At 41.7% G+C, this 15,241-nt stretch overlaps 1 protein-coding gene across 5 annotated transcripts in view; it reads left to right on the forward strand.

The window, feature by feature from the left end:
- The window catches only part of ARB2A (ARB2 cotranscriptional regulator A), a 273,602-nt gene that overhangs the window by 29,118 nt on the left and 229,243 nt on the right, over nt 1–15,241 (forward strand). The window lies entirely within an intron of this gene.

Raw genomic sequence — 15,241 nt, forward strand, 5'->3', positions numbered from 1 at the left:
CTCGCCTCCCGACAGTAACGCTGCTCGCACCGGAGCGGCGTTCGGGGAAGGGGGATGCACAGTTCTGTGCACAAGCCAGGGTCTCTCTCTTAGAGACTGTATGAAGTTTTGCCTCACGGCTTGTCCGCTTTCATTAGCGTTATTGTTTTAGTAAGGGTTAAACACATTTATTCCCCACTTACTCTTTCTGTTACATTAATTCATACTACTCGGGGATGTGTTTGATTGTACCTGTTTGGATGTTTTGTCTTTTAAACTTTCTGGTTGTTGTGGTTTAACCCCAGAGGGCAGTTCAGCCCTCCCCCCCCCCAGCCGCTCGCTTGCTCCCCCCCTGTGGGATAGGGGAGAGAATCAGAAAAGTAAGAGTGAGAAAATTCCTGGGCTGAGATACAGTTTAATAGGTAAAGCAAAAGCCGCGCACACAAGCGAAGCAATATAAGGGATTCATTCGCCACTTTCCATGCGCGGGTGGGTGTTTAGCCATCTCCAGGGAAGCGGGGCTTCTTCGTGGGTGATGGTGACTTGGGAAGACGAAAGCCTTATCGGATGATGACTCCCAACGTTTCCCCCTTCCTCCCGTGTCCCCTCAGCTTTTATTGCTGAGCATGGCACCATATGGTACGGAATGTCCCTGTGGTCAGTCGGGGTGAGCTGTCCCGGCTGTGTCCCCTCCCAACTCCTTGTGCCCCCCAGCCGGTCTGCTTGCGTACTAAAGAGTAAAAAGAAAACTAAAATGTCTGAAATGACAGCCAGTCCTGCGCTGTGGCAAAGTCAATAGTATAAAGCGTCTTGATTGAGTTTCTTGGATGGGTAAATAAGTACATACTTAAATTTATCACCAAACGGTTTCATATAGTTTCTCGTGCTGCCAAGAGTGCATTTGTTAAAGCTGAAGAAATATCTAATTACGTGGCCTTTTTTACATATAGCAGGGTAGGCTCTGGGAACTTCTGTAGGCACGGAGCATGCAGGCTCGAGAAAGGAGCGCATGGCAGAAGTCATCTTGATTAACAGGAGCAGCACTCCCTCTGTCCTCGACCGGCGTAGCTGAGTGAGGTACGGTCCAAGAATTCCCACCAGCAGTGGTTTGGATACTGTCCGGCAGAGAGAAGTGGAAGTAAGAGGTTCAGTGGAGAGCAGTACACCAGGAGAGGAAGGAAAGAGGGAGATTTGCGCATGTGCAGGTTTTACTTTTTCGTTCCGATAAAATGAAAAGCTGCTGCAGGTGAGGCTGCTGTGGCTTTAGCCGGAGAGGTGACAGGGGCTAGTCTGTCTCCCAGCTCCTTGCTGTGGCTCCTGAAGAGGCTTTGAGATGGAGGCAGCCTTTCTGCTTGCAATGAAAAGCTGCTGCTGACCCTGCCAGACCTCTGCCGAGCGTTGGTGTGGTGCTCTGTGGCCAGCTCGGTCCCTCTGTTGCATTCCGGGACAGCCTGGGCTCTGTGTTGGGGCTGCCCGGCCACTGAGCGCTGCTTTGTCCTGCCGGACCTCGTTACCAGGGCTTGAAGGACCTTCCTTTTTACCTCCTCCTCTTCGTTCCTGCAAGAACTGTGGCAGGGGATGAGACGATGGGGGCTGCTGCTGCTGCTTCTCACATGCTTTCACCTCAACTGTATGTTTTTCCAAACCAGGGAATGTGCTGTTGCCCAATTTGTTGCGTTGCCTAAGTTTCTTGATACGCATTTCTTCCAGCTGGAAAAAGATTGGTGCCTACTCCCTGCTCTGTGTGTGCAGACCTTTGTGTGTGCCTGTATTGTTCAAATATCCCCATTTTCCAAATCGATGATTTGGACGAGACGAAGCTATAAAGATTAGTGTGTCTCCATGTGGGTTCCTGTGCCACCATACCTTCTTGGCAACCTCATCAAATTCCTCATTCTGTGCATCTGAATAGCGAGTGGAGCGCCACAGCTTCAACCCGTGGTACTATGAATGACTTGTTGTGAGTTTTGGTTAACCAGGTGTGTTCATGGCGTGGGTGCCTTACACCTGTGAGCCGTCTTCTGCATTTTGCCTTAGTTGTAGTCATTCTCCATGTTCAGGTTTGAGTGATCTTTGAAAACACGCCTTGTTTATGTTGGTAGGTAAAAGGCAAGGAGCGTGTGAGGTCGGGAATCCTACAGGGTGAATTGTTCTAAGTTTTCTATTTGTTTTGTGTTTTTTAGAGAACAAAGAAACTTATCTGTGTTTCATACTACACGGTTCTTCCAACAAGCCACAAATTTATAAGTGCTCCATTGTCTGTTTTTGGCACTGTGAGTGTTTATATAGTTATCTGAGAACGCGGGGGACGCTGGCCAGCAAGACCCGTGGCGTTTGTTCACATAGATAAAACCTTCTTTTGTGCCGCAGGTTGGTGGGTCACTGATGTAGACGTTGAGTAGAATAGAAGTGGTGTGTTACCACTTATTATTAGCCATTTTGTAAGTCTAGGGTAAGATGTGCTCAGCAAACTGTGACACCTTCAGAAGCAGCAACTCGTGTAATTCATAAGGTGATGTAGTAAAATCTGGCATTAGGCCTTTTTGCTTTGAAACATCATCCTTTGGTGTTAGGAGTTCTCTAATACGTGTTTGTGGCTGAACGTTTGTGCAGCTGGATGTAGTGTGAGATGATAAAGTAGCTAGACTTCTATGGTCGGACAAAAGTGTCGTATGCATTCAGTGTTTCCATCATTAGCTCAGTCATTGTCTACTGTTTTTCTAATTTTTAAAGGATATATCCGTCCTGCCCAAGGCACCCTTTTTTTTTACTGTACATATACATCGTGGGCTGCTTTTATTGCAATTTAATAATTTTAAGAAGTGGGTATACTTCCTGGCCTTATGTTACAGCATCGTTCTCTCTTTCTTGGAGCATTAATAAATTTACATTTGGTAATCCATGATTTTTTGCTCTTAAAAGTCATGAATACACGATCTGTGATGTTCTGCCACTACTCTGGCTCTATGGAAATTGATTCTTCAGAAATTACAATAGTTCGTCAACGTCTCCACTTCTTACATCTCTTTATTCTTCATTCATTGATCTGTTATTTCAGGCACACAATTTTGTTCTGCAGCCTCTTGATATGTGCTCCTAATAGACAATTTAGTGAACTGTTCATAATTTTGTGATTCTGGTTCAGTCATTGCTGTTGCAGCATTGAATTTTGTGGAGAGCCTCTCCATTTGCTTTTTAAAAATTAAAATGGCAACAGAAGTGCACAGAACATGGTGTTGCAGCTGCTTCTAACTGCCGATTAATCCATGTGGCAAGTTTGAAGTACGATTGAGAACAATTTTGTGACAACAGTTCAGTTGTTGCAGACGTACCATTCCAGTTCAAGGTTCATTTTTTTTTTTATTTTTTTTTTTTTCCTGTTTTTCCTGGCCAGGAGTTATGGAGAGTTGGATTCCAGGTCAAACTCAAGATTAGACTCACATGATGTGTGTCTCCTTGCATTTTAAGTAGTGTCTGTGTTTATTGTTCCTACTGCACTTCCAATAGATATTATGGCTACTGAAAGCACCAACAGTCAGCTTCAGCCCCTGCTTCATCATGACATTGAAATTAGCTGGAATCATAAAGAAAATACCGAAATTTGTTGCTGGGATTTTACCTTGCATTTTGCCAGTCATGTAAGTTGTGTTGATAATGAGATTTCATATGAAAAAGATTATCTTGACGTTCTCTTTCCGTAGTCTCAGAGTGTCGCCAGCATCAGCAGGCAGTTACTGTCTGTCCCTCTGCGTGCCTCTTACGGCTCTAGCACTGTGTAATGATAATTTGGTGATTGCTTGGAGGCCATTTAATATTTGCAGATGTTTTTGTGAGTGCCATCACTAATGAAAAGACTTTTACCCGTCCTGACAGTTGGCTTGGCTACCCACGTCTTTAAGTCAAATAGCATTTGCAAATGTGTAGGTTATGATGTGGACCATGATATAAATGCCTCTGCCGCGGTCCTGTTCAAGGACTAGTGGATGCTGCTTCTTGTAACGGCAGCCTGTCTTGACCTACAGAAGCATACAAGCAGGTGGCAGAAGTACAGTGGTTATTTTTTACAGTCACCACAGCACAAGGAAACACCTTATATTTATGTAGAATAGATAAGGAAAGCAAAGGAATAGACCACCTCAGTCAGAAATTCCTTCCGTGTTTCATGTATGATGAGAGACGGTTAATTTTACATCATCGGAGAAGTCTTGTCCCACTAAATAAACTGCTTTAAAGTATGCGCACAACGTTAGGTCCAGCTCATCACAAAGTAGATTAACCACCAAGGTTAATATTTGTGTGGGGGGAAAAGAATAAGTGTGTAGAATTATGACAATGACAACCCATAATTAAGATCGCTACATAGTAAAATGGGATTTATTTTTTTTTTTTCCAGTTCTCCTCTAAGTTAAAGAACAGCTTGGTCTCAACATAATTTAAAAAATAAGCGTTCACCTGCTACTAATTTCCTCCTTGGTTGCAAAGAGCATTATTTGTTTGGATGACTGAGAGAAAGAAGCTATTTACATAGCACAAATGAAAGCGTAGAGCAGCAGAAGAGGACATGTAAGTTAATGAAGAAGGAAGCATTAAGTAGTCTGCATTTGAAAGGGTAGCTTCTTACATGAATAACCCAAAATCTGATGATAGGCTGCACGTGCACCTGATAGTACTTAAGGTCCAATCTTGCAGCCGAAGCTCATGTGAATAAACTCAATAGGTCTGATCTTGTGAATGAGGGCTGCAGGATCAAGTTCCAAATAAAATTTGCAGATGATTAGTACAAATCCTTACACTCTAGTTTCAGTTTCTTTGCACAGACAGTTTATCATTAAACATTCCAGATTTTCTCTGGCTAGTGAGACTTTGATATGATAAATTATGTGCTGCACACCATGGATTAAGCAAAATTTTGTTTGTGTACCTTGACTTGTTATTATTATGACTTTGCTGTTAGTTATTTAGTGGCTGGAAAAATTTGTCCTACCGAGAGGACACAATAAATTGGTAGTGATGTAGTACATAGGCGGGTTCACAGACATGATGCTGTCATGGGACGCTTGCTTGGCCGGGACTGTTGTAGAGTTGTCCTGTTCAAAGAGATTAGATGCCGAATACTTAACAGGTGTCTTGTTGAGCATATACGAACTGAATTTTTTCAGTGTCTTGTGTCACAGTCAAGTAATTGTCAGCTTTCGTGGGGATAGTAAAAATCCTCACTGAGAACCGAACAAACTCTGCCTAACTCTATGTCCTGTTAAAAAGGTAGAGTGAAAGCATCTAATTGAAATATTTCCCCCATCCTTAATTTTTGAAAGTGGTTACACCCCGTTTTGGGTGGTCTCCTTTGGAAGCGATTTGATAGTGCTGTTTCTGTGCATGTTGTGGCCCGTCTACGAATGAATGTTGCAGGAGGTTTTTGCTTTAGCAAAATTTTACAGTGGAGTAAATGTCGCAAAAATATTTGGGGTTATACTATTTGGACGAAAATAGACAGCTGAGCAGAAGAGAGAGATTGGGCAAGATCTTTAAAATAAATTGAAGTGTGATCTCATTTCTTATTGGACGTAGAGGAATCCACATGGGATGATACAGAATTTTGAATGTATATGGGGGAGGAAGCGCTTAAATGACACCTATCACTTTTTGGGCAGTGAGTTCAATTACAAATGCAGTTCTTCAGGAATACGTGCCTTATTGGTTACAGGGTTTTTTTTTTCTTCACTTGATCATTTTCAACGTGTGGTAGGTAAGCGTGAAACAGAAACATGACAGAGAAGACTTTAAGCAAACTAGATAAAGCACCTAAAAATGGGGCAAGATACTGAATTTCTCTCCAATAGTAGTTCCGAAGCCATAAATAATACATTTCTGTAAGGTTCTCGTCCTTCCACTTCACTCATTTTTGAACCAGTGCCTTTGGTGACAGAAAGAAAATGCCAGCAGGGGCAGCACAGAATGATCCAAATCGTGCATGTGTAGTGCCTTCAGAATTTTGTAAAGATTTCAGCTTTTAACAGTCTGTTTATCTTCAGCGTTGCTTTCTGGTGAGTGAGGTGGATGGACAGACAGCAAGGATTGAAGACTACTTAGCAGCACCTAAGGAAATTTAAATTTAAATATGAATCTTTGCTGCATGCAGTATATTCATTTGCATATGCTAAATCCGCTTTCAAAATCTGCTGTTTGTGAAGACTTTTTACTGGAATGATTATGTCAGATGTGCTTCAGTGAACTCTTGTAGTTCGTAGGCAGCAATTGGCAGTAGGTTGGTTCATCACAGTAACATGACAGTACTCGAAAGGTTCTGAGATAGTTTCATAATTATTGTTAGCATGATTCTTGAAAGAAATGATGAGCATCTCATAAACCCAGATGGGAATTTGTTACATTGTTGATAAATGTGTTGATAAATGTGTTTTACATTTTTAAATTGATAAACAGTGAAAAGCAGAGAAGATACAATAAGGCAGATGGTTGTTTATAAAGCACTTGCAAGTTGCTGCAATTCAAAGAATGGTACTAATTGTTAAAAAGAAGACAAAAATTGTAGTAGGGGGAGTGTTTCAATGAGTTAATCATGAGCTTTTTAAAAATAAAACCTTCAGCAGCTTTAGTTCAATTAGAACCATTCTTGCCATCCTGGGTTTATATGCAAAAGTTTAGACTCTCAGTTCTTAATAAACTTTTGCACCAACCATTTTCATGTAGCTGAAATTAAAAATACAGCTAATTCACCTTTTATCTAAATGTATCCGTTCCTTTCTTTCTCCTTAGGAAAAAACAAGATTTATTGAACAGCGGAATAAAATTGAATTATCATTGGCCTTATTAATCATTCCCACTTAAAAACAATGACTAGAGTAGTGAACTCCAAAATCAGCAGAGAGTTCACAGCAAGTAAGTAAGATGAGATATAGGTGGCTTATTTTTTGTTAAAGGAGTGGTGAAAAGAACTGGGTTTTGCCGACGAGGTGACTAGAAAAAAAGTGTATTTGAAGAGTGCTTAGGCTGAAAACAGATCAGCATGTGTGATGAAACCAGTTGGTTCACCTTTGTCTTGTGAATGTTCAGTTCTTGTTTCTGTCAGTGACATTAAAAGTTTCTATGAAAGGCAAAGTGTTCTCCTAATGTTTCAGCAGCAGTTTTTTTGAAAACCAGAGATATGTAGATTAGTGCCTTCATCAAGCAGCTCTTTTAAAATATGTTTATTTTACCTCGGTTGCAGAACTCCGGAAGAGTTAGTTCTCTTTCACAGGATTTTCAGCTTTTCCAAGATAAAGCGTTTAACACTTTGTGTGTTTTCAAAAAGAGACCTATATCATTCAGATTTCCGGGAATATTTTTATTAAAATTCAGCAGAATAGTGGTATTTTTTAATAAAGCTGTATCAGCTGTGTCAGTCTTTAATAGGAATAATTTGAAAGGGAAAAAAAAATCAATTATAAATCAATAGAGCGTTGTATTTCTGTATGTGCAAACAACCTAAAATTACTTTAAGATGCTCCAGCTGCTCAATTCATTAACTCAATCACAACTGAATTTTGGTATCTGCTATCTTCTCTTGATGGCTGCAGCAGAAATACCCGGTTAGCATGCCTGAAGCTGTTCGATGCGGTTATGACTATGAAGGAAGATCAGTTCACGAGGTTGGTTACTTGGGACTTTGAGAGACTTAATACATAGTTCTTTCTCTTGACTCATGCGCCGTCCTGTCTGTAACGATTCGGGGAAGTGTTGTGCTTCTCTGCAAACAGTGAATTCGGGGTTCCCAGAGTTGCCTCTTGTGCTTTTTGGGTAGTTGCACCTCGTCACTCTTTCCAGTATATCTGCCAGACCCTGAGTTCCTCTGATACCCAAAGTACGTTGCTGGTAATAAGTTATGAGAGATCTTTGAGAGAAAACCAAAGACTTTTTCTCTTCTCACTGAATTAACTGGGGGTGGCATGCATATGTTTTTTACCTTCTTTCCAGCAGTGCAAATCACATAAATGTTGCGCTAACTCTCTTATTTCACCGTAGATCTGACACCCTGTGTCCTGGTTTGAGGTAAAACCGGACCAGTTTTGTTCAGTGACTTCGCTTCTCAGCGGGGCCTCTTCTAACGACTGTAATTATGAGCATATTGCGCAGACAGCGCTCCCTCTCCGAGAGCGATCGGCCCCGTGGCTGTAGCCGATGCCCGGGCACGCTGTGCAGAGAGGCTCTCGCTCACACGTGCTGCTCTGCCCCCCCGGGCAGCCGACGCCGTTCTGTGCCCCGTCGGAGGGTCGGAAGGGGAAAAGCGCAGTGGGGTCCCACCTGCGGGGAGGAGCGGAGAGGACGGGTGACCCAAAACTGACCAAGGGGGCGTTCCATCCCATCTGCCTCATGCTCAGCATAAAAGCTGAGGGATCAAAGGGTCACGGGCTCTTCCTTCAAGGGCAATGCCCCAGTGCCTGACGGTGACATCACTGTCATCTCGGGAGCTTGATACGGTTTTGTATAGATTTCGTTATTTCCTTTTATTTTATTATTAATATTTCATTAAAGTAGTTTAGTTCCTTCTAAACTCATAAGTCTCTTTTTCCTCCTCTGCCTCTCCCTTTGAAGAGGGGTAGAGGGGAGCATCTGTCGGTCCCATCTGAGGTCCCCCACGTCCCCAGTAGCCAATTGGGCCTAAACCCTGACACCCCATAACACAGAATGGAAAAAGTATCTAAAATAAGGAAGCTTAGCGAAAAGAATAATAGTTCAAAACTCAGAGTGCTTAGAATTCTGAAATTAATTTTTTATACTTTGTTTTTAATTTTTAGATTCAGGAATTCAGCTTCTGTCCTTACTTCCAGTATATATGGCTCTATTCTAAGTGCTTTTTTAAAGATAAAACCTGACATATATCCATTCCAGTCATAACGCACGTGAGAGTTTCACATAAAAGTACAAATAAAAGTGTAAAATGTATTTGAAAGTGGTTTTGTTAAGTGCTATAACGTGAACTCGGTTTTAGATGCAATTAATTTTCACGCATTAGACGTGTACCTTTGTCACGTGCTGATAAGGATGGTGGTGCAATAGGCCTTAAAGCTGATGTTGAGCAAGAGGGGAAAGTAGTAAATGTAAGAAAGGGGGGTGTTTGTCCACTGCAGTGGGCAGCTTCAGAGCTAAACAAGGCTGATCAGTTTTCAGAAGGCAGATGGCCTTTAAGCAGGATCACCCTGACCATGAACGGTTATATCTGTCTGCACGCTCTGGTGGTGGAGCTTCCTGGTAGAAGGGAGACCCTTGATGAAACTTGTGCCTGCGAGGTGTGAGAATTGACGGGGTTGGGCTGGTACGGCTGCGAAACCAACTCCTAAGGGAGAAATTGCGCTGGTTTACTAGTTTTGTGGGCTGGTCACGTGTAGTGATTCGCTGAAGTTTTGTTCAGTATAGTGCAAAGACTTCCGAAGGAGCACCACAACTCTTAACGCAACCGTTCAACCGGGTGTTCAGGAAGGGTACTGTTATAGTCAGAACATGACGTAGACTCAAACAAGAAAGAACAGTTGTGTGCCATATCAAAGCTATGGTTCGGTGGAGTGCCGCTGCTAGTATGGGTCCTGCCACCTGCTCCCGGATTCCTCTCTTGCTCAGGGTTTCCGTTTCAGAGTGCGTATTGCCTTCCACCAACCCATTTCTCAAGACACGTGTCATGATGCACTTGAAAAAGCATTACCTGGAAGCATATATACCCCTGCTCCACTCCGCTGTGTTTGGCAAAAGCGCACTTTACGAGAGTGGGTGCCTTGAGATCAGGTTATAATAGAAAAGGAAACGGCTTGTGTGATAACACCAGCTTGTACCCACAGCAGTCAGCCAGGAACAGAGCTCTCGTCTGTCCTGCGTTTCAGTCTGCTGTTCAGTTTACAGAGTCACACCTCTTCTCGCTTAACGGGAGATTTTTGCTCCCGCTTGATTTATTTTGGGAATGTCAGAGAGCCTCGGATGCTACTTCGCTAGGGACCACGTAAGGATTAATCGTCAAGGGAGAGGTCTGATCAGTTCTTGCAGATGTCAACATAATTCAGTGCTCTTGGTCACGGTGATGTCTAGTATGCAAAAATATTTCCAGATGTGTATGGTTGTAGGTAGATAAAATTCAAATAATTTTCACAGTAGATGTGTTGAAATCGGCTTGTGGAAGTGATCAAGGTGCATGTTGAGTTGCAAGTATACGGCTTCAGGTTTGATCAGTTCTACAGCAGTAAGCCAAAACTGCAAAGGAATAAAATATATCATTAATATTTCCGTCTGGAACAAATTTTTCTGTATACAGATACAGTATGATTGGATAATTCCAAAGTAAATCTACAAGATGGGGTTCGTTGATCTTTCTGTAAGACAACTCTGATTTCAGTTCACAGTCTGCCTAAGAATTTAAGATTTTCTTCCACTCTCTTTTAGAAAGTTACGATCTTTGGTGAAATGCTCACTATATTCTTGTGTTTATTAGTTTCTTGGGCTTACCTTTCCACCTCCACAGGAAACCAGTTGAGGATATTGTCAGATACATTAGAAAGCAGAATTGATTTGGCTGCAGTATTAAATGACTTACTAATAATTTTAAACGTAAAAATAACCTGTAACCCTAGAGATAAAATGATAAAGTGAACAGAAATTAAGTAAATCATAAGGTGACTACAAGTGGGAAATGAAGGTTGATGCACATTTTCAGTACCGTTTCGTAAAGACTTTTTTGGACTGGCTACATTCAGTAACAGAAGGGGTCCTAACTTAGTTTGTGGTAACATAATTTTGGGCTGAATTCCAATATTCAGGAATGCATGTGTTCTTGATCCTTCATTACAACTCATAATTTTTGGAATATTATGTTGGGAAAATAAGGCACATTAGCCAGCAGCACAACTAGCAGGAGAAGCCACAATATTCATTTCCCCTCAACCCAGCCAAAACCAGATTATTTGGCTGACTATCAAAAGGAGCAGCAGTAATTGTTTCCAGTATCAGTGGAGGCATTTTGCTGTTTAAAAACCCAAAGCTTCCATTGCATTAACTCCAGAAGAGGCTTGGTCTCTGCCATCAGTTAGGGGACAAAAATGGGATTCTCGTGGCAAGCTGTAGGTTGCTCTCTGCCCGTGCCTTGCTGTTGCCCATGGATTGCTGTGGGTCCTGCCGGTGCCTCTGCAGTAGCTGCTTGTCCTCTGCAGGCTCTGCTTCTCCTGGAGGGAGGAGCCGTCTGCGAGAGCAGCTTCCCAAGCCTGGGTCACGAATGCAGCAGGACCTGCCGTCACCTGTGATGAAGTGCCCAGGAGCTCAACCAGATTAGAGCCAAAAGTTCGCCCCAGGTTTACAACTTAGCCTCGAGTTTGTAGAAGAGAGAAGTGGAAAAGGAGAAGTGTGGAGGACATGGTTATAGGCAAACTGTAGATGGCAATGTGACGACTCGTCACTTGCTGCCAAACTCTGTGGTGACATGCTGGTCTCCCTCTGCCTCTTCCATCTGGATGAGGCCTTGAGCAGAACAAGGGGAGTGCCTGTCGGTCTGTGCGCCCATTGCGCAGATTATTGACTGACAGTAGCAGTGGCGATGAAGACGGCCAGTCAGTATGTGATCACAGCACTGCACGTTGTATAGGGCAATAAATGCGGTTTTCTGTTTGTCGGAGGGCAAGTCATCCCCGGTGCAGATTGTCTGCACTGCTCTCATGGCATAGAGATGTTGGTACCAAATTCTCTTGTCATGGAGCAAGTTGCTTTTAGGCAAAAATCTGTCTCATTCTTAATTGCACCTTTTCATGTTTTTCGCTTGGCCGTTCTGTTCACTTTATTTTATCTGGTGTATGATGAATTTAAAATGTCTTTCGTGTGTCTTTCTGTTTTATGATACCCACTCACCGAACACGGCGCTCTGCCCAGAGCTCTCCGGGCTAGCAACTGTGGTGTAAGTATAAATCGCTCACGAGCACGCCGCGCGCTGTTGTTGATACCCATTTTCTTTATCCACATCTAGCCGACAAAATGGCCTACTTAATGTTTCTATGAAGTACTATAAAAATTGCACAAACTGGGTGTTAGGAAGAAGTTTACTTTTCAGACAGTATTTTGATATCATTGTTCAGTAGAAATTGTCGTTACGTCCTACTTGATGTATTTGTTACTGGTAACTACTGTATTGAGCCACTTGTGTCATGGAATGTGGGTCCCACCCCGCCAAAAGGGCAAAGGGTCCCTTCGTGCAGACTTCTGTTGGGAAACTGACAAACGCCAACATGAACATGGACCAATCCTGGTCACGTGGTTTATAAATGGACATCAGAATGGGCTTTTACGCAGTATTTTCTGGGCCAGGCTGTTTCATAGCATCACCGACTTTTTAGAAATGGCTGCTTAATTAACTGGACATGCTAAGTATTACACTGTTCTAATGCAAAATTTCCGTTACAGCTTGCTAAATGTTCCATTTGACAAAAAAAAAAAAAGAGGTATTTCTTCTGACAATATTTGTATTCAGTAGGAGGTCAAAGACACGAGCTAATATTTGAAGCTTGCATAAAATCGTGGATTGTTGTGATCCTTCTTAATCACTGCCACGTTAAGCAATTTTATGTGTAATTGGACTGTATCTTGGTGGTTGGACTGAGAAAGATGTGCTTGCTTCCCGAAGTATAGAGGTAAAATTCATTAAAACACAGTAAATGGTAGTGAACAGAGCTTTGCTATTAGCTTTTTTTCCTCTTCTCCTGATGCTTGTGCCCACATAGCTTAATGAGAAGTAGTACGCTGATGGACATGTACACGCTGCATGATTGGCTACATTAGTTTTTCAGTCATAATTTCGTAGGAAGAAAGGATCTGCTATGCTTTCTGGACATCATCATCGTAAATATTTATGAAGAACTAACAATATCCTGACATACTGTCCTCTTATTATAAATGTAGCGTGGGCTATGAAGTTTGTTTTATAAACCTCAGTTACCGAGAATATTTCTTGGTTTTAGGATTGTTTTAGAAATAAAGTAGAAAACCCACAAAGTTAACCTTTCCGAATCTGATTTAGTGAAGACGTCTTAAATAATTTATTTCGCTGTTAAACTGAAAGGTGCGGTGTTTTATACAAGAGTGAAAGCGTCAGATTTTCACTTGTCACACAGGAAGAAATCTTCCCTGCCTCTTGGTGGAAAGTTCTCCTGGCGCTCGCCGTAGCTGGAGTTTTTTGTAGTCTGCTGCCTCTTTGAGTTTGCCTGCCAGCAGAACACAAGGCTAGGTTAGATGGGCTCAGTCACGTGGAATGGAAAAAGGAAACGTTTTCTTGAGAAACCGTGAGGAAAACGAACAGAAAAAGGTTCATCAATGTCCAAGGTGTTTTCTTAACCTTCAGCTTGATACCCCCAGAAGAGACAGTGCCTTCAGGGCAGGTTTTTCTCTCCTTAAGGGGAAGTTTCTTTTGGAGTACTACGTGTTATAACCGTAGACTAGAAAAGCAGAAAGCAGGAGAGCCATTTCTCTTAGAAATTAACCGCTGGCTTTTGTCGGTTACTCAAAGCCCGTGAGGGTCCCAGGTTTGCCGCTTAATATGCAATGACTTGATGACCCTGGTGCCATCTATGTGGTTTACTTGACCTAGTAGAAAGAGGTGCGGGTGTTATTTAATAGTGAAACTATAAACATTTTTGTGATTTGTGTTCCTGAGGGTATCAGTTACTATTTGTGCCAAGAAAAGGAAAAAAAGAAATGCAGCTAACGGTTAGCGCGCTGGCCCTTTTCAGCTAAATTTATGTAAATCCAATTTATTTTGACCCACTACTGTTCTGGAGCACGGTGGCAAAATGGTTAAGACATCTTGCTATGGAAAGAAGGTGTTAATTTGAGTTCTGCTCTGGATTTACATAAAATTAAGCCTTCAGTCCATCTGTGAATATTTATCTGGTCATTTCTGCTGAGGAATCAAAGGTGGCAAAATGAGATGCTTGACACATCACTGACTTTTTTGTCTGTGGCTACAAAAGCTGGTATGCTTTAACTATGTTAATCTGATATGTCAGTTGGGTTTGGCATGGATTTTTAACCTTTCAAAACTGCATAGCACCACCTCTCCACCTAAACTGCGTTTTTTTTCCTTAATAGTTGGAATAATCAAAACTGCTACTGCTCCTTCTTCCACATCCCTTTTCACAACTCATCTCTGACACAAGCTTCAGAGATAATAATCCTGAATTTTAATTCTTGAGTTGGGATATTAAAACATGTTTGTAAGCCTCATTTATATTTGCCCCTCTGATAGTCTTTTGGGCTTTTTTAGTTTCCTTCTTTGTTTTGCAACCTTTTCATCCTTTCATTTCTTATCTTGGCTTGGGGATAGAGGTCATCCTTTCTGCTGATGTTTAATTGCTTCTAGTGCAAGGTGCTTGATTGAAGCCTCTGCTTAGTACTAACACATATATATGTATATGTATGCATATTTTAAAAGAATTGAGAATTTCCATAAGATGGGCTATGTAATTAAGCCATTCTGAAGCCAAATAATTGTCAAGGAAATTCTAAAATTAGAGATGCTTTTCTTAAAAAGGAAAAAAAAGAGAAAAGAAAAACAAAAAATAAACCAACAGGTGTCAGCAAAGACCATGTAACAAAACATTGGGTCAAATCACATCAACAGTATATGCTGCACTCATGACAAATCCCTGTTGTTTTTCATTTAATTCTCTCAAAAGATCTTGAGATCCTATTTGTGATCAGTCAACTCAAAATCCAGAATATCACACCCATGTGTTAAGATTGAATTGAATTGCTTTCAGTAGAAAACATAAGAAATCCCTTAGAGGTAATGTCAATTCCATCTTAATGAATTGTTCTCCCACACTATAATCCAAGTGAGGTCTTTTGTGGATTTTTAAAATGCCATTGATTTTTTTTTTTTTTTTTTTTTTTTTTTTGCTTGCAGTGAACAGAGCCTTTAGAAAGTCCATTCAACTTTTAGGGTTTTTTTGTTCTGGCATGCTGATGTGGGGTTTTTTTTGTTTGTCCCAGTTCTTAGGTAAGTCTGTGTCCGAGAGCAGTATGTCAAAAAGTTCCTTTGCATCTCTCATTGTTACATATTGGCAGGTTGGTCACTTGAGGGTCAAAATAAAGCTCATTCAGCCAAGGCTGTGGCAGCCACAGTAGCAAGCCTCGGGTTAGTCCCACCACTTGAGATTTGCCGCAGGGCAGTCAGTTGGAATTCATTTTGCATTTGTTTCACTGAACGTTACTGCTCCTACACTGCAAAGAGGAAAAGGTTGTGGGT

The sequence above is a fragment of the Vanellus vanellus genome (genome assembly GCF_965231255.1).
Source record: "Vanellus vanellus genome assembly, chromosome: Z".
In the NCBI taxonomy this organism is placed as follows: Eukaryota; Metazoa; Chordata; class Aves; order Charadriiformes; family Charadriidae; genus Vanellus; species Vanellus vanellus.